This window comes from Silene latifolia, chromosome 6 (genome assembly GCF_048544455.1).
Source record: "Silene latifolia isolate original U9 population chromosome 6, ASM4854445v1, whole genome shotgun sequence".
Taxonomy (NCBI): domain Eukaryota; kingdom Viridiplantae; phylum Streptophyta; class Magnoliopsida; order Caryophyllales; family Caryophyllaceae; genus Silene; species Silene latifolia.
This window is the reverse complement of record NC_133531.1, coordinates 51,136,186-51,151,064: the sequence shown is the minus strand read 5'-3', so window position 1 is coordinate 51,151,064 and position 14,879 is coordinate 51,136,186. Positions and strand designations below refer to the sequence as shown.

General features: G+C 38.8%; 1 non-coding gene across 1 annotated transcript; it reads left to right on the top strand.

The window, feature by feature from the left end:
- The first annotated feature begins 8,317 nt into the window (after nt 1–8,317).
- Nucleotides 8,318–8,424, top strand: LOC141589431 (small nucleolar RNA R71). Its single transcript, XR_012520370.1, has one exon. It is a non-coding gene; the product is annotated as a small nucleolar RNA R71 (small nucleolar RNA).
- Nucleotides 8,425–14,879: the final 6,455 nt, after the last annotated feature.

Here is a 14,879-nt window from a genome sequence, read left to right as displayed (position 1 = left end):
TATCGACCGTGTCAATTACAATTATCATAGTTCACCGCTTTAGTTCACTTAAAACGTGATAGATAATAAATTGACTTGACCTCTCGCTAAAATAAACAATTGAGACATAGCCTTACCAAAAATTAGAAACCCATGAAGTACCAGTTTCGCAAGGGAGTTGAGCCGGCTTTACCGTAAGACAAACCTTGTTACGTTGGTGAAGTGGGGTGATAAATGTCTACCCACCGATTTATAAAGATGAGGGTTGTTTTCGGCTTTACCGATGCCCAAGTTGATGTAAGTTTGGATCATGGACACATTTATTCGAAATTTGGGTTGAACTCAACGAAAGTATTCTCGACGGTTGCCGGATGTGTTTCGGGCTATAGATAAATTTTAATGTAAATTTATCGACCAAGAGTTCTAAAAGTAGAATCGATTAAAAGGTTAATCCATCGAGTTATATTGATAAGGGTTGTTTTTCGGCTTTACCGATGCCTAAATTAATATGAATTTGGGTCTTGGAATCATTTATCAAGTTGGGTAGAGGTCACTAGATAAATGCAATAAAACTTGTTTAAATAAATTTTTACGAGTATTATTATTAAAACGACATTTGTTTTACTCCTTCTATTTTGTTTTGTAGACCACTTCTTTTTCTCATAACAAATGGCTACACCAAACCCAAACGCCACGCCTCTTGCTAATTCATCATGGCTCCGATCCTTCATGGATCGATGTAAACTTGAAAAGAATGGGTCAAATTTCTCCAATTGGGATGCCCAACTCAAATTAGCCGCCCAAGGTGACGACAAGCTTCGTTACCTTACCGAGGCCTCTCCACCCGAACCTACTACTAGGTCGACCGCCGCCACTAGGGAAGCATATGAGGCTTACCATAAGGAGTCCGCCGCAATGAAAAATGTGTTGATCTTTGTGATGGAGGCGGATCTCCAAAGGAGAGCCTTTAAGATGGGCACCGCTAATGAGATTTACTCCAAGCTTGTGACAATGTTTTCACAAACTCCGCGGATCGTCCAATATGAGGTGGCCGCGGCATTCTTTGATCTCGACTTCAAAGAGGGCCAAAAGGTTAGCCCTCATGTGCTCAAACTTATGGAGCTAGTCGAGACCTTGAAGATTCAAAAGGTTGAAATCCCCAAAGAACTTATTGTAGATAGGATTCTACACTCCTTATCCAAAGTCAAAGCGTATGTTCAATTCCGGGTGAATTTTAACATGCAAGACAAGGATGTGTCTCTTGAAGAATTGCACAAGTTACTTGTGCAAGCCGAAAGGGACATGGGGTTAAATGTGAACCCACCTAAGGATGTGCTTAACATAAGCACTAAGAGCAAGGGGAAGTTCAAGAAGAATGGGAGGAAGGGTAAGAAACAAGCTCCCACTTTCACCAAAGCTAAGACTTATGAAGCTAGCACTTCAAAAATCAAGAAGGGTCCTCTTGATAAATGCCATTATTGTAATGGTGTTGGACATTGGAAAAGAAATTGTTCCAAATACCTTGGTGATATTAAGGCTGGAAAGATTACTCCAGTAGGTAAATGACTATCCTTTCTTTTATGTTTCTATTTCAACTATGGTATTGTGATATAAAGTTGTGATAATGTATCTCCCTTTTTATTGTAAATAGGGCCTCCACCAAGCACAGACAAGGGAAAAGAAAAGCAAGCTTGAGAAACCATCAAGAAGCTAGGGATAGCTTTCATGGAGCTTTGCTTTTTATTGTCTTATTTTAATTATGTTTTGGATTTTTAGAACCTTTAAGTTTCCGTGTTCGACATGGAAAGGTATTTTGGATAATTGGTTGTATTTTGGATAATGGTGACTTGGTTTGCAACCCAAGTCACCCGTTTTATCATTTTATCCTTGTTCTAAAATTCGTATTCAAATGCTTGCTCTTAGAAACATATGATTTTTTCACTTAAAGTGATCTAATAGACAACTATAATGATGGGATTCATTATATGTCCACATGCTTAAGGCTTGTGTATGATCATATTTATATGTCCACATGCTTAAGGCTTGTGTATGATCATATTTATATGTCCACATGCTTAAGGCTTGTGTATGATCATATTGAGTCTATGAACTCTCTTAAAGGAATGTCAATCACCAAGTACACTTACAAAATCTAAAACTATTAGTCAACCTATGAGATAGTTCTCCTTATACTTCAAAATCATTATTTGTGTCTCATATGCTATCTTTGAATCTCTTGTGTATTTATTCTTAAAATAGAGTGGGAGAAAAATGAGGACACAACACACACCAAGATAAGTTTGTGATCTTGTGTAAATGAGATCTACGCAATGAAGAATGATTCGAACAAAGGTATATCTATTTATATAATATACCCAATAGATGAGATCTATGGTCTCAAATAGTTCTATATGACTAAAAAGACCAAGTGAAGTAATCATAAGAGTATATTCTCAAGATAACTACACGAGGAGACCAAAAGAAAGTTTTGGAACAAGAATGACTAATGTAAAGTCTTAATTGACTAGTTTATGATAAATTTTGACCAATAGTTTTAACTTTACTTAAGAGCCTAAATGAATCAAAGTAACATCCTAGTAATAAACGAGATTTATGACTAGAGGTTGCAAGGATTGATATACCGATATCCTCAAATTGCTAAGTTAAGTTTTAACCACGCAAAAGTCATTACTTAACCACATTATGAAAATGAATTGGTTAAACCTCCTTCTGAAAGGGATTTATGAAGGACATGTATTAGATATTATTTATATTTGAATAATGACATTGCTACACATCATTATGATATGTGTGAGTTAGAGATTAAAATCTCTTTCCATAAGGTTAAGATGAGACCACTTCAAAATAGGTATTTTGAAAGGATATGATGGGAACATATATGGTTTTATCTCAAACAAAAGCAATACAATGTCTCAATTGAGTAGTCAATTGCGAAACAAGTGGGAGTTAGAAATTATCATGTGAAGACATGGAATTTAGTGGGAGTAATCATCTTATATAAGTTTATAACTCATCACTCATTAAAGAATGACGAGCTAATACCTTCCTTCACAGAGGAAGATTTGAGTTTTCAATTCTGGATGAAAATGGACCACGATGAATCCAACTACATCATGATATGTTGGATAAGTATTGAAAGATACACATCGAATCAACGAGAAACGTAGGTTATTCATTTAAATGACAATGGAATTGCCATTAGCAGTCATGGTCGTTCCTTGAACCTAAATATAGTTGATGACATGATTAAAAGTTACTAATGTTTCCGCCATTAGAATAATCATGCACATGTCCAATTATGAATCACATGCATAAGAGCATGATGAATCATTGGTAAGCCATAGTAGAAACGTCATGAATTCTCGAGGAGAATCCGATGAGCGATTTTGGTGTTTGACTGAATACTCTGTTATGTGTCAAGAGGTTGCACATATTAAAGAAATCCGAACACACGTAAAGATTTATGAAAATCCTAAACTTTACAAGCTAAAGGGAGAAATAGGAAGTTTGGAAAGATACTTAGTTGAATAAGAAGTTGCTCAAAACTAATCTTTCCTAATATGCTAGGACTTGTGAGAAGTGCTAGGCTAATCATCTTGACAAATTGTTGCAAGACTCTACAAAACATTTACCTAGTGCATTGTGTGTGGATTGAGTACTTGATCAGTACAAGTTATATCATTCACCACAAATTCGTTCGTTATGTGATAATCGATAAGGAAGTTCTTTCAAGATAAAGAACCAAAACCAAGGTCGGGAACCTTGATGTGTACTTGGTAAGGTTCATGCTATGAGTGATAACATGAATGTAAAAGATAATACGATTAAGAAGTTTGAACACATGGACACGTGACATGTTAAACTTCTATTGCAATCAACAAGTGTTTACACACTTACGATATGCATCACAAGGTTGTAATATGGTATTGACTACCCGAGTGTGATGTCGACATTTGTCGTTTGAGTTATTAGTAACTCACCTTATACTTTCTTACATCCAACGGGTTGTAGAGACAATTGAACCCCGTTTAAGTGAACACGAATTAGCATTGTATTTGCCCATAGTTACTTACATGAGGTGACGTCTCGAAGTGACTAGAGTGTGATGCGATTGATGGCAAGTTCAAGTGCCATAGAATCATATGAGAATGACTAGTCGATCACATAGGCGGACTGTTAGGAACATTTTGCCGGGCCTTATAACCGCTTATAGAGTTCTGGCAAATTTATATAGCCTGGTCGTGGCGAGAGCTGCTATAGTATTCTAATGAGTCGATTCTTTTGACTAAAGACTATTCACCTAAGATGGCACAGTTTCAGATTAACTTTGATTTGTGTTACTACGACCTTCGTAAATGGGTCAAATGGGCATATTTTGGGTTATGATGGCTGTGGCTAGTTAAAGGGAATGAGTGCGATAGGAATTGTCCATCCCTAGTCAGGGTTATAAAAATATCTCAGGGCAACTCGAGGAGTAATGAACTGGAAATGCGTGGCCACGCTCGGAATGTATCCATGGTGGATTAATCCGGTCAATCAGTTATTCTCCAGATCGAGGAAACCACTCTCGATATGATCACTTGCAAGTACGACCTGAAAGACACCTTGCATTGAGTGGGAGATAGTAATAGGACAAGAGAATTGGTGACGCACACTTGTCGAGGACAAGTGGGAGATTGTTGGAATATGTGTCCTCCGACAATAATGCGATCTGGCTGTTGATCATGATGATCACATGTTTAAGTCTCATTTTAAAGAATACATTTGGGAAGTATTTTTACTATCAACTGGTCCACACATATCGGTAATGATTGGCTGACTAGAGTTTGACATTACTGTCGTGAGACGGTGGTGACCAGTTGATCCCCTTAGGTCATACCTAAAGGGTAACACTCTTAATTGATCATTTAATTGATCGTATAACGTTACGAGTCAATTAAATTATTTAAAATTGACGGACGATTTTGGAAGTAATATTTACGTGTCTCATTGAAATTTGATTAAATGAGATACGGTCTGAGTAATTGGTGCGGATGTCAACAAAGAAAGAGTTGGTCGTCACACATCCAACCAAAACACAATTTATAACTTCACAAACAACTCTACAATTAGTAAAGAGGCAAGTAAAGGTCGGATCCCAAGGGACGGGAATTGAGATGAGATTTCTATTGAAACTAGTGGTGTCTTAGGGGTGTCACAATTTGGGTTGATGTAGAAGGTCACTAAAATAAATAGCAATGAAAGTAAACAAGCAAGATGAATTAAAAGGGTTGTAAACAATTGATAAAAAGCACTAGAGTATCATGGGGTCATAGGGGAATCATGGGAATTGATCATACAAACATGTTCTCAAATTATAAGCAAGCAATTATTGTTGTGATGGATTGATTTGGGTTATATCTTACAATCCTAGGAAAGTTTGGGTCCCGGAGCCGAATCGATTAGATTGTACAACACCTACAAGTCGACTTAGTCTTCCCTACTCAACAACATGCATGGTCTAATGAGACTCGAGTTGGTTTATGTCTTACAAGTCTCATTGAAAAGATAGGTGATGGGTAAAAAATGCAAGGATTCATAGGCTCGCATTTCATCAAACATAACATGTGTATGAGTTGAGATCAAAACAAGCAAGCAAATAAACCATGAAAGCATATTAATTTAAGCATGAATCATTCCCCATGTTGGTTTCCCCTAATTACCCATTAACCCTAGCTAGGTGACTACTCACTCATTATCATGTTGATCATGCTAGCAAGGTTGTCAATCATACCAACAAAATGAAACATGATGAACAAATGAAAGTAATTAACAATGATTAAAAAGGGATTAAGAGAATTATACCTACTAATGATCCAATAATAAATCAAAGATAAAAGAAGTACTTGATGCTTGATTGAGAGGTTGTCAATCTCCCAATAATAACCCAAATAATCTTCAATTACCCAAAATAAAGGATGAACAAAAGAGAGATTAAGGAAATAAAACTTGTAGTAGAACTTGATTAATTGTTGATCACAAAACTAAAGAGAGATTTGATTGATATTAACTACTCTAAGAATTGATAAGAAGAACATACTCTTCTAATTAGACTAATGGGGTATTTATAGTGGAAATTAGGTGGATGCATTAGGGTTAACTAAGGGCTAAACTAGTAATTACACTTTTTAGATTGAGTAGGGAGAAGCCGGTATTTTTCGAAGGAAGGGCTTCTTTCTTTGTAGCTTGGAGAAGACGAAATTTCACTGTACTGGAATCCGTGCGTATTGGTGTCGGGACGGGCGGATTCTGGCAGGGGAAGATGGGCCCTTGTTGTCGGTCTTGATCGATGGCATTACCAATGTAGGGATTAAAAATCCCTTCAAATTCGTCGTCCCAAAGACCACAAACTTCATTAAGTTGATCATTAAAAATCTCTTGATTTGATGGAGACAACTCTCCCAATCTCTTGTCTTGGCCAATGAGGCCATCCTCTTCTTCTTTGCTTGATTTTGATGAGCTTTGTAAGTTCTCCTTGTCACAATTCACTTGCTCTTTGAATGGAGCATCTTCAATTTTCTTCTTCCATTGGAGTTCCGACTTCTTCCTATCATCCTTCCGGCTATAATGATCAATCATGAAACACGGTTCATGTAAACGGGGAGCTCTCATAGTCTTGTCAAGATTAAAAGTTATACTCTCATCTCCCACTTCTAGAGTGAGCTCTCCATGTTTCACATCAATCACCGCACCCGCGGTGTGTAAGAAAGGTCTTCCTAGAATGATAGGAATGTTGGAATCTTCCTCCATATCAACAATGACAAAGTCCACCGGGATGAAAAACTTCCCAATTCGTACGGGAACATCTTCCCATATCCCTAATGGTGTCTTCGTCGATCTATCGGCCATTTGGAGTGTGATATTGGTGCATTTAAGCTCTCCCATCCCCAACCTTTTACTCACCGAGTACGGCATAACACTCACAGTAGCCCCTAGATCACATAAGGCTTTGTTGATCGTGGTGTCGCCAATGGTACACGGTATTGAGAAGCTTCCCGAATCCTTTAGTTTTGGAGGTGAACTCCCATGAAGTATTGCACTACTCACCTTAGTGAAGGCGATAGTCTCAAGTTTCCGGATCGACTTCTTCTTTGTGAGGATGTCTTTCATGTATTTCGCATAGGCCGGCACGTGATTGATTAATTCCGTGAAAGGAATCGATACTTCCAAATTCTTCACAATTTCCATAAACTTTCCAAGTTGGTCATCAAATTTGGGCTTGGCTTGACGACTTGGAAAAGGAAGTCTAATCACAATGGGCTCCTTCTCCTTGACCTTGTCTTCATTTTTCTTTGAAATTTCTTCTTTTGATGGTTCTCCAACTTGGAGTTTTGCACAATTTCTTCTTTATCGCTAGCTTCCACAACTTCATTCTCAACTTGCTTCTTCGGTGCTTCATACCTTGTACCACTTCTCAAGTGAATGGCACTAACCGTTTCATGTCTTGGGGGATTACTTTGAGGTGGTAATTGCCCCTTTTGTCTTTGTGAGCTTGAAGATGCTAGTTGAGTCAATTGGGTTTCCAACATCTTGGTGTGAGCTAGGATGTTGTTGATGGTGGTTTCCTTTTGCTTGACTATCTTTTTGCATTTGAGTGAAAAATTCTTGTTGATTCTTTTGCATTTGAAGGACCGCTTTTTGAACATCAAAGCCTTGGTCATTTTGTTGATTGTATTGATTTTGGTAACCTTGGTTTTGATTGTAAAAGGGTCTTTGATTTTGGTTTCTCATGGGAGGTGGGGTGTATGTTGTTTGAGGATTTTGGACATTTTGGCTTTTGTATGAGAGATTTGGATGGAATTTGTTGTTTTCATTGTAATAGTTGGAATAAGGGGTACCGCTCTTGTATGCTTGGAAAGCATTCACTTGTTCATTTGTTCCCCTACATTCACTTTGGTCATGTCCCAAAGTTCCACAATTCTCACATATCCCACTTGGGATTGTTGAAGATGCCGTCATGGCATTAACATGATGCTTTGGTGATTTTGAGGCTTCTTCAAGTCTAGCCATTGCTTTCTCAAACTTCAAGTTGATAGTGTCAATGTGAGCACTAAGTTGAGCACCCAATTGAGTAACGGAGTCCACTTCATGCTTTCCTCCTCTAGTAGCCTTGCGAGGCCTACTATATTGTGAGTTATGGACCGCCATTTCCTCAATTTTGTTCCATGTTTGATTGTCATCAACTTCGGTGAACATTCCATTTGATCCCATGTTGAGAATGTTCCTCGAATCTTCATATAAACCGTTCCAAAATTGTTGTACCAAGAACCACTCGCTAAGTCCATGATGAGGACATGAGCGACAAATTCCCTTGAACCGCTCCCAAGCTTCATACAAAGATTCTTCATCCCTTTGCTTAAAACCCGTAATTTGAGCTCTTAGCATGTTAGTCTTTTCCGGTGGGTAGAATTTTTTGTAGAAAGCTAGAGCCAACTTCTTCCAAGAATCTATTCCGAGAGTGGCCTTATCAAGGCCCTTCAACCATTGTTTCGCGGTGCCAATTAGAGAAAAAGGAAATAAGACCCATCGAATTTGGTCTTGAGTTACACCGGTTTGAGAAATCGCATCACAATAGTCACAAAAGGTTTCCATATGAGAATCTGGTCTTCACTAGGCATCCCCCCAAATTGGCTCCTTTCGACTAATTGGATAAAGGCGGATTTGGCAATAAAATTTCCGGTTAGATGTTGTGGTGTAGGAGTACCATTGGGTAGGTTCTCCTCGGTGGGTACGGAATGTGATGAAAACTTAGGCATTGTGGGTTGATTTTGTGTGGTATTTTGTGTTGGGTTCTCCTCACCTTCTCTTGCAAAAGGGTTGATGAACTCAATAGTTGGTTGAATATCTACAACCTCACCAATACCTCTCAAATTCCTTCTAGCAAGTCTTCTATTGGTTGTCAAAGTTCTTTCAATTTTACGATCAAAAGGTAACAAATCACCTTGTGACCTTCTAGACATGCAAAATATCAAACAATTTGAAAATAATTAGAACAAACCTTGAGGAGTTTTACTTCCCCAAGGCAAAGAAAGACACAACTAATAACAATATAAGGAAATCTAAATCAAGCTAACACCGTCCCCGGCAACGGCGCCATTTTTGGTGCGGATGTCAACAAAGAAAGAGTAGGTCGTTACACATCCAACCAAATCACAATTTATAACTTCACAAACAACTCTACAATTAGTAAAGAGGCAAGTAAAGGTCGGATCCCAAGGGACGGGAATTGAGATGAGATTTCTATTAAAACTAGTGGTGTCTTAGGGGTGTCACAATTTGGGTTGATGTAGAAGGTCACTAAACTAAATAGCAATGAAAGTAAACAAGCAAGATGAATTAAAAGGGTTGTAAACAATTGATAAAAAGCACTAGGGTATCATGGGGTCATAGGAGAATCATGGGAATTGATCATACAAACATGTTCTCAAATTATAAGCAAGCAATTATTGTTGTGATGGATTGAGTTGGGTTATATCTTACAATCCTAGGAAAGTTTGGGTCCCGGAGCCGAATCGATTAGATTGTACAACACCTACAAGTCGACTTAGTCTTCCCTACTCAACAACATGCATGGTCTAATGAGACTCGAGTTGGTTTATGTCTTACAAGTCTCATTGAAAAGATAGGTGATGGGTAAAAAATGTAAGGATTCATAGGCTCGCATTTCATCAAACATAACATGTGCATGAATTGAGATCAAAACAAGCAAGCAAATAAACCATGAAAGCATATTAATTTAAGCATGAATCATTCCCCATGTTGGTTTCCCCTAATTACCCATTAACCCTAGCTAGGTGACTACTCACTCATTATCATGTTGATCATGCTAGCAAGGTTGTCAATCATACCAACAAAATGAAACATGATGAACAAATGAAAGTAATTAACAATGATTAAAAAGGGATTAAGAGAATTATACCTACTAATGATCCAATAATAAAGCAAAGATAAAAGAAGTACTTGATGCTTGATTGAGAGGTTGTCATTCTCCCAATAATAACCCAAATAATCTTCAATTACCCAAAATAAAGGATGAACAATAGAGAGATTAAGGAAATAAAACTTGTATTAGAACTTGATTAATTGTTGATCACAAAACTAAAGAGAGATTTGATTGATATTAACTACTCTAAGAATTGATAAGAAGAACATACTCTTCTAATTAGACTAATGGGGTATTTATAGTGGAAATTAGGTGGATGCATTAGGGTTAACTAAGGGCTAAACTAGTAATTACACTTTTTAGATTGAGCAGGGAGAAGCCGGTATTTTTCGAAGGAAGGGCTTCTTTCTTTGTAGCTTGGAGAAGACGAAATTTATTTATCTTTGGAATCCGTGCGTATTGGTGTCGGGAGGGGCGGATTCTGGCAGGGGAAGACGGGCGTCTTCAAGGGAATCCGGGCGGATTCTGTGGCTGCTGTCCGGGCGTCTTTGAAGGAAGACGCACGGATTGTGCTTGTGGAGGACGGGCGGATTGTGGACAATCCGCTCGGATTGTAGCTCGGCATTATTTCTTCTTCTTTTCTTCCCTTTTCTTCATAAAATCCTTGGGGATTTCCTCGGGGATGCAAGGATCCTTTCTCGACATTGCCCAACTACTATAATATGTACAAAGGCCTTCTAATCTTGTCTCTCCTTGATGCTTGGTCATTGAATTCAATCAATTTAGTCTCGTTTTGCCATGAAAATGCAAGATTCTTACTCCTTTCCTACCAAGGGATCAAAATCTCAAAGAATATGCAAAACAAAGAACTAAAGACAATAAATGACCCAAATATGCACTAAAAAGCATGGGAACAAGGCTAACTCGGGGGCTAAATATGCGCTAATTATGGTCACATCAAATATCCCCAAACCGAACCTTTGCTCGTCCCGAGTAAAGAGGTGACAAAGACTAGGACCATTATTTAAACTAACCTAATAACATAGCCGATATGAGACAATTAGCGGGTCTCACTCCGCCCCTTCAACTCACAACAAGACAACCATGAGGTAGGATGCCTTCTTGCAAGGCAAGGTGGGTCTTGCCAAAATGGCGACACATCCAAACATTAAGCACACAAAATCAAATAATGGATGCATCTACAAAAGGAATAGCCACTTCCTCATCAAGCGGCGGAGGCACTAAAGAGGAACAAATTTAAGAGCATATATTCCTTCACAAATACTAGTTCAACAAATTACTAAGGCTAAGAGGATGGCACTAAATCACCTCCAAATGGTGTTAAACTAGACTACTTTCGTCCTCAATTTCAAAATGCTTTCGTCAAGGGCGATCGGATGGTGGTGGAATGATGATCCCTATGATGCTAGTAGCATATGACATGACAAGTCTCGAATTCTCTACAAAAGTAAAGGTCATGGATCGTCCCAAGCTCGACAAAGTGGCTTGACAAAAAGGCTTTTTGGGAATGAAATGCTCAAATCGTTATAAACAAAAGGGTGGATATGACTAGTATTCAAAAATTGACCTCATTCAACTTTCACATTTCAAAAATTTTAAGATGGGGTTTGTCCCTTCCGGGCTAGTGTCCTTTGCTTTCGCCAATCGCTTATTAGGCAACCGGTTAACCTCTAGACAATAGCTTTTCGGGGTGATAGTCACTCTGTCTCTGGGCGGTCGAATTCACAACCGTGTTGCGCCCAATTCAATGGATCCCTCTCCAAAGCACATCGAAGTGGTACGCCTCCATCAAAACAACTAAAATTTCTCAACATTTCAACATTTCATAACATTTGAGGTTTCCTTAGCATTAAATTACTTCCACATGACAAAATTTTCGAAATAAGCACTTCAAATTTATTGATAGAAAGTATTTTTGGGTTGCCTTACCACAAGGTCAATCAAGGTCACCTAGACAAGTTAACCAAGTCCACATCGCATCACGGGGTTGGATAGGTGACTCACATGCAAACCCTTGACTAGGCCTTGGGTCATGGGTCAAAAGACACTAGTATGACACAATCTAGGGTGTTTTACAACCATTCTAGTAGGCAAAGTCTTAAGTTGAAAAAGTATTTGTAATGGCTTAGTTGCTCTTGTCAAAGTTCCCAATTAGGCACTTTTCAAAACTTTTTATCTAAATGCAACTATATGCCATGATGCAACTATTATATACATCCTAATGCAAGTGATTCTACCAACTAATATGACATATAAACTAAATGCAAGTCCTAGGTTCACATTGTTGTACCGCATCAATCAAAATAAAGCCACATAGTCATTAACATAGAGAGGAAAAAGGAGATTGGAAAGATCATACCATGCGGTCTTCATGATCCTCATGTCTCGGATGTGGCGTAGTCGATCAATGTGAACAAGGATGAACAAACACAATATATACAATAATATATACAAGACTACACTACAAAAGAAATAAACATGTTTTTGGCTTTTCAATTTTCAAATTTTTATGGATTTTCGAAATTTTTCAATTTTTTTGGGTTTTTGAATAAAAGTTAAGTTAGAATTCCCCATCCCCACACTATTATGGGCATTGTCCTCAATGGCCAAAATGATGGGAAATTATGCAAAAATGATGCATGATTTCTACACAAAATGCAATCTACACTAATCTACACTACATGATGCATGGTTTTTGTTTATGACGGAGAGGATAATTTAGATTACCTCCCGTTGTGTATGCATTAACTTCCCCAAACCGAGTTAGACATTATTGCTAATGTCCTAAGGATGGGTGTAGTTCATGCACACACTATGCAATGCATGAAACTAATTTGTCATTTTGGATTTTGAAAGTGGGAACAATAAAATGAGAACACCTCAATGGTACCGAGGTGTGAGTCCTCTATGGTGCTAGGACTACTCCAACAATGATCCAAATTAATTAAAACAAAGAAAGAAGTAAGCAAACCTCAAGAGGGTAGGAGCCTCCAAGCTTGCTAATCTTCCACCATATCATCACTATCATCATCTTCCTCATTAGAAGTGGTCTCATTGCCACTTCCCTCTTCACTTGCTTCTTCACCTTCTTCTTTACCTTGCTCATCATCCTCTTCTCCTTCTTCACTTGCTTCCTCATCAATGTTATCATCAACTTCTTCATTACCGACAACCTCATTATCACCCGGAACAACCCTAGATGCACTCGGAAAGAGGACTTCCCTATCCGCCCAACTAGGCAAAGGACATGAAGGATCAAGTAGTCGCCATTTTGGCGAATGTTGTTGAGGAATCTTGTTTTTGTGATGGAGAGGATGAGGGTTTTGATGTTTATGAGTAGTGTTATGAATGAAGGAATGAAGAAATGAATGTGGGAGGGGGTTTATAAAACCCGAAAGATTTGAACTGCAGGGGCAAGACGGGCGGTTTCTGCTCGGGACGCCCGGATTTGGTCTGTTCTGGGTTGGGAAAAACTCGCCTAAAGACGGGCATCTTTCAGTGAAGACGCTCGGATTTGCAAACACGGGTCGGGCGTCTTTTACAGAAGACGGGCGGATTCCTTCACAGGGATTTTTCTTGTTTTCCTCAGCCAAAAAGACGCGCGTCTTCCTTCCAAGACGGGCGGATTTTTGAAGACGGGCGGATTTGAATGCAGGACGCCCGGATTCATTGACAGTCAAAAATTTCAAAAATTCAGCTCATTTTAGGACGGGCGTCTTCTACACAATATGCCCGGATTGTCTGAAGACGGGCGGATTCTCCTGAATCCGCTCGGATTCTACCCCTTTGTACCCGGATTCAGTTCTATCCGTGTACTATGCATATCCCTTGTCATTTTTCCATTCTTCTTCATATCTCGTGTTCTTCATTGTGGGGGCACTACTAAGGCAATTGCCATCCCCACACTAAGCTAAAGCACTACACATCAATTGAAATCATTAGTCCCTCCCTCACTTCTCTTAAACATGACAATTATCTTGATCAAAGTATAAAAATCCAAAGATGACAAAAATGCAATACAATAATTGAAATGCGAGTTAGGGAGTTAGAAATATTTACAAATGGTGGTTTTAGGGAGGACTCCACCAAACTCTCATTCTTGATGAGATGTCAAGGGGCATGTCCAAGGTGTTGTTGATGTTGCTCAACACCTTGAAGAAATAATCAAAAGCTTGTTCATTATCGTGATGAAGTTATTCAATAGACCTTGGCCCTTGTTGTCGGTCTTGATCGATGGCATTACCAATGTAGGGATTAAAAATCCCTTCAAATTCGTCGTCCCAAAGACCACAAACTTCATTAAGTTGATCATTAAAAATCTCTTGATTTGATGGAGACAACTCTCCCAATCTCTTGTCTTGGCCAATGAGGCCATCCACTTCTTCTTTGCTTGATTTTGATGAGCTTTGTAAGCTCTCCTTGTCACAATTCACTTGCTCTTTGAATGGAGCATCTTCAATTTTCTTCTTCCATTGGAGTTCCGACTTCTTCCTATCATCCTTCCGGCTATAATGATCAATCATGAAACACGGTTCATGTAAACGGGGAGCTCTCATAGTCTTGTCAAGATAAAAAGTTATACTCTCATCTCCCACTTCTAGAGTGAGCTCTCCATGTTTCACATCAATCACCGCACCCGCGGTGTGTAAGAAAGGTCTTCCTAGAATGATCGGAATGTTGGAATCTTCCTCCATATCAACAATGACAAAGTCCACCGGGATGAAAAACTTCCCAATTCATACGGGAACATCTTCCCATATCCCTAATGGTGTCTTCGTCGATCTATCGGCCATTTGGAGTGTGATATTGGTGCATTTAAGCTCTCCCATCCCCAACCTTTTACTCACCGAGTACGGCATAACACTCACACTAGCCCCTAGATCACATAAGGCTTTGTTGATCGTGGTGTCGCCAATGGTACACGGTATTGAGAAGC